General features: G+C 47.0%; 1 protein-coding gene and 1 long non-coding RNA gene across 2 annotated transcripts in view; one reads left to right on the plus strand and one right to left on the minus strand.

The window, feature by feature from the left end:
* The window catches only part of ATP8B1 (ATPase phospholipid transporting 8B1), a gene marked incomplete at its 3' end in the record, with an annotated part of 32,334 nt that extends 30,646 nt beyond the window's left edge, over positions 1-1,688 (minus strand). The window contains exon 1 of the mRNA XM_080572537.1: positions 1,534-1,688. The remainder of the gene's footprint in view (positions 1-1,533) is intronic.
* Positions 1,689-1,776: 88 nt separating this feature from the next.
* Positions 1,777-14,225, plus strand: LOC308184655. The gene is made up of 4 exons (XR_013942760.1): positions 1,777-5,075; positions 6,546-6,709; positions 6,931-7,096; positions 9,506-14,225. It is a non-coding gene; the product is annotated as an uncharacterized lncRNA (long non-coding RNA).
* Positions 14,226-14,607: the final 382 nt, after the last annotated feature.

Consider the following 14,607-nt stretch of genomic DNA (forward strand, 5'->3'; position numbering starts at 1 on the left):
TGGAAAATTAATTCTAACTAATTTAAATAGAGGACTTCAATGCAAAGCAAGCAAGTGGCTTATTGAATTCATCATCACAAATTGCAAACCCAGGGACTGGAATATTCATAGGCCGTCTCACAGCGGAGATCTAATGAAGATAACAATTCACAAGTTACTGAAAGGGAGCGTTGTATTACCTGACGTTAACGAAGAGACACATACAGGTTTGGGACAGATACAAAAGCAACCACAGGCTAATGTGAACTTCAGTAACAGCAGCACGGGGACTGGCATAGAAAAACACAAAATGATCACATACCACTTGACACCTGAATCAGGCTTGGAAAAGAAAACCAAATAAACAAAATAAATCAAAACCAACAAAAAAATCAGAACCAATCAGAAAACTGTGAGCAAATCTGAGTCTGTAAGGACATACTGTGCCAGGAATTAAACCCACGGAATCTAGATGCAATTTCAGTTAGGGTTTACACGAGCCAGGTTCGTTAAAAGCCCCATCGATGTGCCCAGTGCTCAGTTCCCCGCAGCTGTTTCCACCAGAGCCCACCCACGCGAGGCAGAGGGCGCAGCGCTGCTCCCCGCTGCCAGGAGCACCCCGCACAGTACGGCGTCTCCAGCCGCAACACGCTCCTGCTGACGTTCAGGCCAGCAGGAAGGGCTCCGTCAGCCGGCCCGTTCTGCAGCACCGTTTTACTCAGCCCTTCAGAGAAGGGATGCTATTTAAGCTCCAGACACTAAGCAGTAGGAAACGGGACTGAGGTGCTGGTTTGTTTCTGCCCAAAGAGGTTTTCCATCTTCCAAGAGTGACCAACCTCACAAGCAACTTCTCAGTATTCGCTGCTGTAGGACGAGGACAGTTCCTTAATGCAGACCCCTGTGGCTGCTCTAAGGGCTGTATAAACACTGGCTGGCGAGTAATTACCCCACAAGCACGAAAGCTATTTTCCTCACGTATAGATGGGGGGAAAGAAAGGAAGAAGCAGCACCCTGGGCCCGGCCCCGCCTGAGCGAGCGGCACCGGGCAGCGCCGCGCTCCCCAGCGAGCAACTGCGGGTCTCCAGGTTTTAAATGGCCGAGCAGAGAGCAAACAGCCCTCGGGCTGCCGAGACGGTATTTCAGGGCGAATAAATAAATAATAAATAAATAAATAAATAAATAAATAAACAAACGAAGTAGTTTCAGAGCCGTTTTGGCGTCAGCCTCCGAAGCTTTCTTCGGCCTTGCCGCGACCGGGGAAGCCCCGGGCAGCGCCTCTCCGCCCGCCGGGCGCTGCCCCCGGCCCGGCCCCGCGCCCCTTCCCCCGATCCGCCCCCGCTCCCGCAGCAGCCCCGCGGCCGGAGCCCCGGCAGCGCTCGGTGCGGGCCCCCCGGGCCCCGCGCTCGGGGCACCCCCCGGCCCCCGCGGCCCTGCAGGGCGCGGCCGCCCCCCCCGACGGCCCGGCCCCGGCCCCGGGACCCCCGAGTCCCGGCCCCGCCCGTCCCGTCCCGTCCCGTCCTGCCGCCGAGCCCGGACCCCCCCCACCAGCGGCACCTGTGGGCGCGGGTCCCGGCCCCGCCGGCTCAGGGCCCGCTCATGCCCCGACGGCCGCCGCCGCCGCCCGGCCTCCCGCGGGGGCCGCCGCCGCCAGACCTGCCGAACGGGTTCCCCGACGGGGGAGGCGCCGCCCGGCCCCGGCCCCGGCCCCGGCCCCGGCTCCGGTTACACGGCGGGGCGAGGGGGGGCGCCCCCGGCCGGCCCCGCTCCGCCTGCCCGGCCCGGGGCCGCCCCGTCCCGCCGCAGCCGGCGCCGGGAGCAGCGGGGCCGCGGCGCCCTCCGGCGGGCGCCCAGGCAGCCCCCTCGGGCCCGGGGCGCTCGCGTTGCCCGCCCGGTTGAACACCGCGCCGCGGGGGGAAAGGGCAGGGCCAGGGACACAAACTCGTCGTGCCGGGCGCAGGGCATTCCCCGAGGCCCCTTCCCGGGGCGCGCCGTGCCGGCAGCCCCGGCGCTGAGGAGGAACCGAACCTCCGCGGAGGGCGGCCCCGCGCTCCCCGTGCACGGCCCCTCTGCGGGGGCCGGGGCCTTGTCCGGGACTCGAGGCGGGGAGGTTGGGGTGCCAGTGGCCGGAGCACGGCTTCCACATGGCTGCGGTGGTGCCAGCGTGTGACCTGACACACCTCTGACAACCAGGTCACACCAGGGGAGCAAATGACAAGCACCACAGTCGTTATTCCTGAAATAAGAAGCGTGCTTTTCACCTTAACGTGCTTTCTTAGTTTAGCAAAACACCAGTCTTATTATTGAACTTGTATACAAGCAGGAGAAAAAAAAATAAAAAAATCTTGGTTTCTCGTAGCTTTTAATTAATGCACCACCAAACCGTCAGATTTTTTGACCCATCCCTGCAGGCTTTGCTAATAAAAGTATATTTGGTCATTACACGTATGAGAGACTAAGGTGAGCACTTTAGCTGTTCATTTATGAGCAGCTGTTGCAGAAATGGAGTCTGCCCACACCTGGCTGCTGCTCTGTAATAACAGTGCTCTTTGCTGCAGACTGACAGATATGTAAGAGATTGCCTGGTTTATTTTTCAGTAGCAACAATGCTCAATTTCCCTGTGCCAAAGAAAGATTTGTTCAAACAGACCTTTTTTTTTCCTAGATCTAAAATCTGAGGCTGGATTACAAAGTTCTGTCTTTTAGCTCCTTTCTCTTATAATACCTGTATCACATTCCTCACACAGCAATGAAACCAAGTTAATTAAAAATCAGTAACATTTTGGATTAATGTGAAAGCAAAGGTTTACTTATGCCTTTGAGATTTTTTTTTCTGTCCAGGAAACTACTTCATCTGGTTATCTGTATGCCCAGCTGGGTTTGCTTGATGTTCTTTCAGGAAGAAGATTATTAGAAATATTAAAAAACAAAATAAAACATTAGCGGTGATTAATTGCTATAGCAGTGATTAATGGCCCAGCCCAAGCACTTCCTTTTACTGGTCCGTGCTTGAGGGAAACGCAGCGGCCATTCTGTGGATCGGGGGCACGCTCCCCCTGCTGCCTCCCACAGACCCCGACCTATGTTTGTCCCAGCAAATCTCTCTGAATTTCTCCTCGAATCCTGCTCTGTTTCTGGATTTTTCTCCTACATAATTCCTTCCTTTCCATTATTCTTCCAACTTATCTTTCACCCAGGCTCCTTTGCCCCCAAACAGCAGCATGCTCTGCTCACACACCACTTGTTTCTGCACCGTTGCCCCTCTCCACTCCTCCCTCTGCTCGGGGTTCGTGTTTGCGCTGTTGCAAGCCACCAAGCACCCTCTGTCAGGGTGAAGTTGGACAGTGTTTGGGGCCCTGCGTAATGCTTGGGATTCCCTGGGAAGATACAGGGCCTCGAGCAGAAATGGCCGCCCTGCTGCGCCAGGCCTTGCAAAAGGAGCTGCTGCCACCTGAAGGAGTTCTCCCAGTGTGTGCTAGCTCCTGGTGGATGCAAAGTAAACATATTTTTTAATTAACCTAATCACTTAGAGACAAACAAGCTGAAAATAGATACAGCCACCGTAACGTTTTGAATCCGCCAGACAAGCTATTACCTTTCCCATCAACCTCCTACCCATTTCTGCATCGCCCTGAAGTGAATACAAAGGTGCGTGCCCTGAGCTTGTTTGGTTTTGATGCAGTCCTCATCACCAGAACGTTTACAACTTTGGGCATTAACTAATTTGTTGAGAATTGGGAATTACATCCACATTTTATCGAGAGAGAGAGAAAAAAAAGATACAAACACTCAATTTCTTTTTCTGCAGATCATACCAGTAGGCTGTGGCAAAACTGGAAACTGCACACAAAAATTCCTGAACATTGGTCTCATCTCTCAAATGCAAAAGTTACCTTTTCATTGTCAATAGAGTCCTTTTCAGAATGAATTGTATAAAGTAAGTAAATAGTATTACGACTGCTACACTTGGTTGTCAATTTTTTTTTTTTTGCCATGAGCAGATCTTGATTAAGATGTATTAACACATGGCAAAGTTATGTCATGCTCCTTGTTTACTTCAAGCGGCATTGTTAAGCAAAGAGCAGCGGTAGGTTTGTGAAATGCCTCACTACTTCAGTTCGCTGTGTGTGAAGTACATTACCTTTCCTGACCATGATCTTTCAAATATATACACAGAGATATTATGGAAGTCCCCGTTCCCGTATGAAAGATCTTCGGGGTCAGGCAAGCCAGTGACGGTTTATGAGAGGAGAGCAACTTCTCTCCAGAAGTGCTGCAGTTGTACAGCCAGGGCTGTGTTTCCAATGGATACAGAAGGAACCCTTGACTCCATCTGTTTTCTAAATCAGTGATGATATTATTGGCTTTCAGAGCAAACTGTGTTTTGTCTCATCTCCAAAAACTATACAAAATATTTGAGAGCTTATTTTCACAAACGACAAATAAGCGGAATACACCAATAGGTATTTTTTTACACAGAGAAATACATGCGGCGTTCCAAAACACTTGTTTCTGTGTGCTTCCTCTAGCCATGCTTTTCCTAAAATCAAGGGGTTTTGTTTCACTAAAACAAACAAACAAACAAACAAACAAGGAAAAAGCCGCCCCCACCAGGCCCCGGCCCCTTAGGCCCGGTGCCGCCGGGCTGGGCCCTGCCCGCGCAGCGCCCCGGCCCCGCGCGTCCCGGCGCTGCTGCCCCGACTGCGGCCCGCAGGTGGCGGCCCCGGGCTCCGGCCGCCGCGGTTCGTGTTGGGGCCCCTTACCTGAGAGGCTGGGGCTGCTCGGGCACCTCGCACCTGCGGGGCTCTCCGAAGAGGAGGCCGGGCCGCCCCCGGCTGCCCGCGGGTGTTTGCGGCCCCGTACAGCGGGGCGGGAAGGAGGGCTCTGCCCTGAGGGGGTTGTGCGGGGGCTGCGGGAAGGAGGGCTGTGCTCTGCTTCTTCTGCACCCTTTGGAGAATCTTTTAAAGTAACGCTTTTAGAGCTTTAGATACATTTGCTGTCGCTTAAGATTAGTTCAGGAAGCGGAAGGGGAATGGAAATCTTGCACGGTGTGGGCAAATTGGACAGAAATACGCTCCGCTGCCGCCATTCTCTGTGAGGTACTGAAGTCTGCGAAATTACAAACCATGCTGTGTGCAATGATAAATTCAGGATAGTAGAACGTACTCGCATTCTCACATAAATATTTGGACATGAAGGGGTCTTGGACAAGGCCAAGGACCTGCAAAGCAAGGGACCTGATTTGGGTGCCTGTTTCCACACGTTTCCTCTCTGACCTCGGGAGTCTGCCGGTGAGCGCGGCAGGGCTGGGCCCCGTGAGGGCGGCCAGAAGGCTGGGCCAGGGGCCGGGGAAGCAGCACAGGGTCCGTCGGTGCAGCGAGGAGCGCAGGGAGCACCCTGCACGTGGCTGCCCCTGCTACGTGGGGCAGCTGGGCCGGGCGGGGAGCCGAAGGCAGGCGGGGCGCTTGTGCCACAGGCTTCAACTTGCACCGTAGCTCTTCAGTTTTCTGATGGGGCTAGTCTCTGGACACTTTTGAAAACTCTAATTTTGCCGTAACAATACACTTAGGAAGTCTGCCTTTGTTTTTACTGTCAACGCATTTTTTTCTCTCTTTTTTTTTTTTTTTCCTGCGAGCCTGTGTTTCCACAAATCAAGATTCTGTATTTTCTGACTGCCACTTCTCTTCTCTGCAATCTGTACAGCAAGCTGTCGTTTGCCATTTTGATGCGTCTTTCCTGAAGGGAGCATTATTCGTGTTTAGCTTACGCTTAATGTATTTCATTGTTCAACTCTGAGCAATTGTTTTTGTACATTATTGATTTTGTGACCTGCATTGTTGGATGCACAAAACTGTGCACATTTTGGGCAATTTGCTGCTTTCTTACTTTCTCAGAGAAGGTAATGTATGGTGGGTTGATTGAAGCTGCAACAAAAAAACAACTATTATTTTATGTGGCTTACAAAGGGAATCCATGTTGTGCTTCCCTGCAGCTACTGTTGGGAGCTCTTCTGTGATCAGAAATTGCTGTAACATTATTCATTGAGCTCTTTGTCAGGGTTTCCTTAGGAGGGTTATCCCAGAGAGCATACGCTGGTTGTTACTGTGCTCCTGACTCGCTGGCCTACTGGGAAGATGGGAGAAACTAGTCTGCCAGGCAATTTTAGCTAGTTATTCTACAAAAAAAACAGTGTAACGACAGAATCCCAGAGGAGAAATAAAGGTATTAAAGCAATAATATTACTTATAAATTCAAAATATTGTACGAACCTTAAATAATCCTCAGAGCTACCCCACAAGGTAATTTCTAGTAGAGTAATTTCAGTGAGTGAAATGCTGCCGAAGACTCTGGCAGGCATTGGCTGTGACCGTGAATTAAAAAGCAAAAGAATGCCAAGGAGAAATCGTTGTGGCTGTAGGATGTGCCTCCAGGTGCTCTTACTGGACGCGTGCCCTCCGATTGCTCGCTTGCCATGCGGTCTGGAATGCCTGGACAAACAGTTTTAAGGCATAAAAGTAATAATGGGTTATGTGCATGCCTTGCGTTTGTTTGCTTGTTTCCCACTTCAGATGGTGGTTCGTGAGGAGGCCGCCCAGGTGCAGCAGCGTGAGGCCGGCCGGTTCGCCCCGCAGCCTGGCAGAGGCAGGGCAGGGCCCGCTGGCGGCTCTGCAGCTCGCCGCGTTCAGCCATCGCGCCGCCGCATCCCTGTTTTACCAGAGAGTGCCATGTGAAAGTGAGTCAGTTTGTTTGTTTTTAAGGGAAGTTGCTGCTTTTAGCAATCTCTGAAGAGTCATTTTATGTAACATTTTCATGAGTGGGCTTATATGCAACATCCATGGCTATATATATTTCAGAGGCATTATAATATCATGGCCACATATAGTCTTTCTAAAAAACTTGCCACGGCATCCTTCTTTTCTTCCTGTCTTATAGCACCTGTGGTTCTTTTGGCAGGCTGCATGTCATTTTTTGTGGGCATTGCCTTTTGGGCATCACTTTGCCGCATATACGTACAAGGACAGTCATGGCAGTGCGCACTTCCCCACTGGGCGTTTTGTGCTGTTCAGCAATTAGTCAGCTGAGAGCTTGTTCAGATGAAGAAGGATTTTGAGTAGTAATGGTAAGTCCATTTAACTGTAGTCAAAAAATCTGTTCAGTCTTTGCTAAAATATAACAAGACAAAAAGTGCTGAAGTGATTGACTGAACTTCATGCACAGTGAACATAAATTATTTTGGTCTCTTTTCCTCTTTTTGTATAGCACATCTCTACAGAAAGGTGCTCTATGAAAATTAAAATGCCGTTCCCTACAGATAAGGCTTGAAGCCTGGAACTCAGAGGAAACACTACATAAAAGCAACCCCACAGCAGAGCTCTTGGTATGGTACATGTCCCTGAGCCATAGGAAGGATTAATTTAAATTATGATGAGGGGCTGTACCTGCCAACCAGCTGAGCTAGTAGGGTGGTGGGTGCATTTCTTTCCCAGTGTTTAAATATTTACCCTGGTTTCTCTTGGCCATTGCATACCAGTTGGGATCCTGGGGTGCTTGACTTGCCGTTGTAACTCTTAGCCTACCTTTTTAGAACTAGAAAAACTTTGAATTTAACTTCCGAACTCATCACCCTTTTCATATAGAGTGAAGGTGTGTTGGCGCTTTTATACACAGTGCTGCAGGCATCTTCGGCAAGGGGTTCTATGTTCTATGTTCTGTCTGAATATTTCAGGGTGCTCTTGAACTGCAAAGCAGAGACGATCACAGATTTAGTGCTGTAATTCATTATTATCAAACATCTGCACAGGAAAAATGTATCTCCCATTTATTTATTTACTTATTTATACATTGGAAGGCATTTGGAATAAATTCTAGACTTAATACATAAAGAAGCATGAGCTAACTAGGCATTTATTCATTCATACATCATTAAGCCCTTGTTACTTAAAATGATTCATTTATGATGTTAGAGGTTGATAGCATTCATTTCATTAAATTCCCCAAATAAGCAAAGTAGAAATGAATGAGCACTGGACTGCTGGTAATGTGCTGTACGCTCTGTGTCTGGTGTTCTCATTTAAAAGTTCATCAATGTTTATGTAGACACATCTGCATTAAATTTTTGCAGCTTCTCCAAAAGTGTTGTCACTTGGACCAAAAAATACCCCAGAATATATTTATGTTAAATATGTGCACCTATGTACACATACATTCTGTTTTTCTCCCCGATGATTTGTTTAGACACAGTGTCTTGATACCCTTCTATTGCAAGTTTCATCGGAGGAAGCATGTAATTATTACATTTGGTGAGTTAAAATGTATTGGCTTAGCTTCCATCAAAGGAGGATTTATTTTATTTATTTTGGCTATCGCTGCTGCTTAGCTACACTAGATTGTCTCAGGTAGACTGCCCATCATCTGCGTTGCTTCCTGGGGGACTTATTTGGAAGTAGCATGTTTAGGTCTGTTGTGAATGTACTATGGCTTTCAAACCTTTAAAGATATGTCCATCAAAGTATAAAAATATGTTTGAGAAAAAGAAGTGAGGGAGATAGGGAAACAAGAGGGAGAGGGAAATGGAAGAAGAGCTGGAGAAATACGGATGGGAAGGAGAAATGAGAGGATGACTCACATGGAAAAGGTAATACAAGGGGGATGTCACATCCCACGCGTGACATCCCTGGATGTCACATCCCACGCGTGACATCCCTGTGCCAGCAAGCTCTGTGGTTTCCCTGTGGGGAGAAGCCCACCGCACCAAGGCCTTGGTGCAAGACGATGTCAAGGAAACATAACTCTATTGCAGATTTTTTATTCATGTACGATTTTAAAGAAGGGTGAGGGGTTCTGGAAAATTGGGGCAAGTTATGTGTGTAGGTTTTTGTTTTATTTTGTTTTTGTTTGTTTTGAAGCTGGAGAGCTTTTGTTGAGGTGCTTGCAATGGGTGACTAAAACCACAATTAAAAAAAAATAAAAATTTAAAGTCATTTTAATTTAAGAAAACTCAAAAACAATTCATAAGACTGATGAGCTTTATGAGACAGAAAATCATACGCATATAATAAAGCTATGTCTGATTAAAAGTCAGGCAGAACCACGCAAAAATCTGTTGGCTGTATATAAAGATGTATAGCCATCTATACAGCTATGCATACAGAAGTTTTTGACAACGGAAGACTTACTACCTTAAGCAGTGTCTTTTTTGTCTCTATATTAATCCTCCTCCTACTCAGCAAGGAAATTCAATGCAAGGCTTACACAAATGTCACATTATGAGACTCATTCTAGAATAATTTAACAGATCTCTGGAGAATTATTCCTGACTCTCGCTTGTGCATGCTGAGAATTGGTTCCCCGTAGTGTTCAACCTGCGTCCTCAGAGAAACAGAAAGTTCCAGTTCTGATCGAAACCAACTGATTCACGTTGCCTGCAGATAGAGCTTGAGTAACAGCGAGTCCTTCCAAGTTGTGTCTGTTCCTCTCCCAGAAACTGGATTTCTTGGTTAAGACTCCGTTTCTGTGCTTGTCTACCCAGCTTACGACCCTGTCCTGCTGCTGGAAAGCCTTGGAGCTGCAAGTCGCTGGAAATGCACAGTAAGGAAAACATGGCAGAAGCATTTCATGTGTCTCTTACCATTTTCTACTTGAGCTGCACGTAAGCGGCAGCCACCTTGCTCTCGGAAGCCCTGCAGATTATCGTCTCGGCAGGGCCGGACGCTGGCAGGCGCAGGAGCCCCGTCCCCAGGGCTGCAGCTCCCCTCTGCCAGGCACGGCCTCCACCTATCCGTAACGGTGTCAGCAGGAGAGGCTGTGTTCAGAATCAGAAAAACTGCCAAGCAAAAAATGTTTCTCCGGTACAGAAATGCAAACCTGCTGAACCTTAGGCAGTGCAGACTTAATATTTCTAATGGATGAGTTGATATTTTTTGCTGATGAAGATTTATCTATGGATCTTTTAGTGTCAGAGGAGTTCACCCTTGTGAGGGTTATCTGAGTTAACAAGGTCCCCTTCCTGAAGAGCGTGTCCTCCCACTGGTGTTATCTGCTACCTGGAGGGTCTTCTGGCAGGAAGAGGTGTCACTCGCCGCGTTCTTCTGGCTCTTCTTCCAAGCACAGCAGATGGAGAGGAATACAGAAAAGCCAGAAAAGCAGTCTCCACGTGATATTTAGCCAGTCAGATCTGAATTTCATCCAGAAAGATCAACATCCCAGTTCATATGCATCCTCACTGTCCCGTACTTATTACCCAGATCTGTGGCGGAGGGAAGACCATTCAAATCCAGTCTGAAAATATCTGCATAAAATCCTGCAAGGCTTTCAGGGTAGTTCTGAGCTGCAGAAACATCCCCCTTAGTTTTCCACTGAAAGTGTTAGGTCCCAAACTACCAGTATAAATACCTAGAGGAGTGTGAATAAGTAAAAATGGCTGGAGATGTCTCATCTGTCGAAGGCACCTTTTAGCTTTGTTTTTGTTGCTGTTGTTGTTTTGTTCTGTTTCATTTTCTGAAATAGTAGAAATGCTGGCAGAGGGAGCCCCAGGTGCTGTCCTGCTGGGACGCAGAGACCTGGGCAGCGCAGCCCTCGGCTGGCACGAGGAGAACGAAATAGCTCGCTGCTCTGCCAGGACATGACCTGTAGGCAGAAAGTCCCGACTTGTTAAAAAAACATTCCCAAATGTTTGCAAAGAGGACGAGGAGAGGAGTTGGGCATCGCAGCAGATTCTCGGCCAGGAGTGATGGAGAGGATTCAGCTTAGGCTATTTGTAATCGCCCCTCATGAGCTGCATGTCCTGCCACCTCTGCCGTCTCTCCCAGGAGCCACATCAAAGGTGTTTGGCCTCACAGCCCGGTCCTTGTACTCGCTCAGGCACAGACCCGTCCGTCAGTGCTGCTCCCAAGCTCCCAGCCCTCCCCACTCCTTGGCGCGTTGGTCAGCACCGCGGTGTCCAGTGGCAGCAATAATCATTGCAGTATCCACTGTCAGTTGGAATCCTTTTAAATGTTGCATAAACCTTGCAAAATCTCTACAAGGAAAGTTACCCATCCGTTTTCTAGAAGGGAAGGTGGAATAATAAAGTGCCATGTTCACATGGGCATTGTTCTGACCCCATTCCTTCCAGCTGGTATAAAACAGCTAGACTGGCCAGGCGGCTCCTGCCCGTGAAGTGATGATCAGCAGCCCTGGCAGGAAGGACAAATGCTGGGCGGAAGCAGGTTGTTGTAACATCTTGCCAAGTTTCAGCATCTTGAAACTGTTCTGTATGTAGTGCCACATGGTCTCCTGCTTTTACCCTGTGTATTTACAGGATTATGTATGTCTTAGTTATGAAGTATTAGTATTGCAGTTTACTGCTTCAGGCTAACTCCAGTGGAAACTGCAGAAAATTCTTCTGGTATCTTTTCATTGGGTTGCTGGATTGCTTTATTTAAAGTCAGCAGACCTGTAAACTCATTTTTTAATTCTTTTACATTGTTAGAATAAAATAAAAGGAATTGTTTGCAATTCTTCAATCCGAAGCTTTCAGTAGCATCCTCACAGCTATTAGTGCTTGCTGTATCAGCTTTATTCAAAGAACAAACAGGTGAATACTCTGCAAAGAGGTGGAAGATTCACATACATTTCGCATACTTTAAACTATGTTTTTTATAAAAGGAGGAACAATTTGCAGCATTTCCACTTCTGTCTTTGCAGGATGCATACACGTGGTGCAGCGTCAGCAGGCAAACAGCCTCTGGTGAGTGAGGAGCGAGCAGGGGGTAGCTGTGAGACGTGCTGTCTCCATCAGTACTGCTGCAGCAAATGCTGCCTCTTCTGCTGCCAGGAACAGCTACTGCTCTTGATATTCCAAGTTGCCAGGTCAAGGATCAAATGGCCAACACAAGATGAGGAAAATTAATTCCAATTTCAAAAGTCTTTCAAACAGAGAAAGTGCTCAGTTATTAATGAGGCCTCCATGGCTCTGCAACACTGAAGGATATTGGAAAAATATAAATATGGAATGAAATCCTTAATTGCTTTAACTTTATGGAGGTAATATTCTGAAAAGAGAAGTGAAACACCCACCAAAGCACGTAACAAAGGAAGTCAAATTTCTCTCTACCAAACTCTGTCCAAAAATTCTGATTTTCATAGCAGCACAGGGGATGAGCAGGTTGGGAATGCTGGACTGGTCCCGTGCAGTATTAAACGTATGGTTGTGATTTGCACTGCTCTGGTTTGCAGAGCAATGGTGGTCTGTGAGACCATGGTTAGTTACAGGCAAATAGCCCACACAGTCTGGAAGCATAAAAGGTAATTACAGGTATGGGTATTTGGGGGTCTAGGAAAAGAAATGAATTGACTACACACTGTTAGGCCAAGATTTTAGGAGATGCTGTATAAAAGTGTTAACCTAAAGAAATAAATGGCAAGTGTAGGTAAGGTTCTAAGTCAAGAGAAAACATCACAGGTTTCATACCATCTATTTTTGGCATTTTTAAGTTTGCTGGGTTGTGTCTAAACTCCCTCTTTGGCATGTCCCCGAGTGTAATTCAGGGGCTGCGTGGATCGAGTTGATACCTCTTCAGAGCCTAAATTTGCTCCAAATGCTGCAGGGAGCTTGCTTTTTGGCAGGCTGATGTGCCAGCCTGGTCTTGGCCCATCCCCAACCCTTTCCCTGCCCAGCCACCCGGGGCTGTGTCTGTATGTGAGAAAAGTAATTATATATTCTGGGAAGCTAATTTTAGTGAAGCGTTAAGACCCATGGGACAGTGGCAAGGTCCTCAAAAACTGGACCTGTCTGAGACATAAGAGTAACCCATGCAAATTCCAGCTTTTTCACGCTGAGACTTTTCAAGAGTTTCAGTTGTTATATTTTGCACAATATTTAATCCCTCTCTTTCCCTATATTGTATTTTGCTTGCATTTTGAACCCATGTAACCACTCAGACTCACATACATGCAGGAGCTGTGTGACTCACTCTTTACACGTTGCTTAACCCACAATGATGAACACTGATTTTGCGTAACATATCTTTGGCAGAGAGTTATTTGCAGAAGTTTTTGTGTGAATTAGAAGAATCTGGGATACCCTTTGTAGACTTGCTTCATGCTTCAATGTTTGACTCACGACTCTGTAATCTGGTATCATCTTCATGGCTTTATGTACCTCTCACCCACCTACATCTCAAATTTATTTTCCTCCTACTCACCCTTTTGCTCACTATACTCCTCCCAGTTCTCCTCTAACGAATCTCATCTCGTTTTCCCCTTGTCTGTTTTGTTCCCCCTTGCCATCTCCTGTGCTTGTGCAGCTGGTCAGATGCCTGGCCAAGGTCCCACGTGGACCTTACAACCAAGGGCACAGTGCCTCCCTGGGCTCCTTGCAAGACCTGTGAAAGCACTGTGTGCTTCCATGACTATTTTGGTGCATGGATTTTCTCAACCGTTATTCCTTATCCCACACCCACACTCTCCTGTAATGTTAATCCTAAGAAGCAGCAAGTCTTCTAGATGGCTTTTGTCCACTTTATCTATATGCTTTCAGAATGGTGTACGTGATAGTGATTGTTATGACAGCTATCACCAGATCTCCCTGTCATCCATACTCCTAAAGAGCTGTTTTCTCATGTGCACGAAATGCTTGTGTTTGAGAAAACCTGCTGGTATAGGGGGTTGTTTTGAGATGGCAGCTCCTGGAAAAGGAGGGGCTGAAAAATCAGTGAGGTCGATCCCAAGAAAAGACTCCTAAACTACAGTTACACTCTTGGAACAAGGAATTGGTGCAGTTGCCTTCTGACTATGGTACATAAAAAGCCTGTTTAGAGTGTACCCCATGTTTTTATCAGAGGCTCCATCTTTACGGAGAAGCCAGCTTAAAGTCCCTGGGATTCAGCTACTGGGCAAAAGTATGCAGCTGGTACCAGAATGCAGTCCTCGTTAAAGACAAAGCTAAGGTACAACAACTGTCAGGCAGATACATCCCAATAAGCAATGCATCTAAATTAGTTGTACCTCATAGGCAAAAGGTGGAAAAGCTGAATAAAATACCAATTCATTTGTATTATTTTTTAATTTATTCCATAATTAAATTCCATATCAGAATGTCTTTGTGGCAGGTCTTTATAAAAGGTACTATAAAAATACATTTTTAATTAATTATTAGAAGATTGCGAATCTGTGTTTTGAGGACAGACTTACGTGGCTTCTCACAAACTGCCTTCACCTCCTGTCTCTGAGGAAAGACGTATTTGTCTTTTGTCCAGGAACGTGGTGACATTCACATTCTAGAAGACAGAAAAGGATGACAGCAAACATAAGACCAAAACATTCAGAATTCAATGTTCTTTATGATAATCTGAGAAAGATAATCCAGTAAATCATCAATCCATTTGAATTAAATATCAGGACATCTTTTGCTGTCAAAAAATGATGTTTTAAGCATTTTTCTTTCTTGGTATTACATCTTTTCTTCACAATACCTACCAGTGCAGCATATATATACACACTGCTGTATGCTGGCACAGCTTCACTCTCACACATGTACATTTTTGTTGTAATCTCGTTAACAGGAGGATATACAGACCGCATTTATAGCTAGTAATATTGATAATACGCAAATACATTTGCAGTTTGAGTTTAAGTTAGACAAACAGTGTG

Source organism: Anser brachyrhynchus (assembly GCF_964034855.1).
Source record: "Anser brachyrhynchus genome assembly, chromosome: W".
NCBI classification, from domain to species: Eukaryota; Metazoa; Chordata; class Aves; order Anseriformes; family Anatidae; genus Anser; species Anser brachyrhynchus.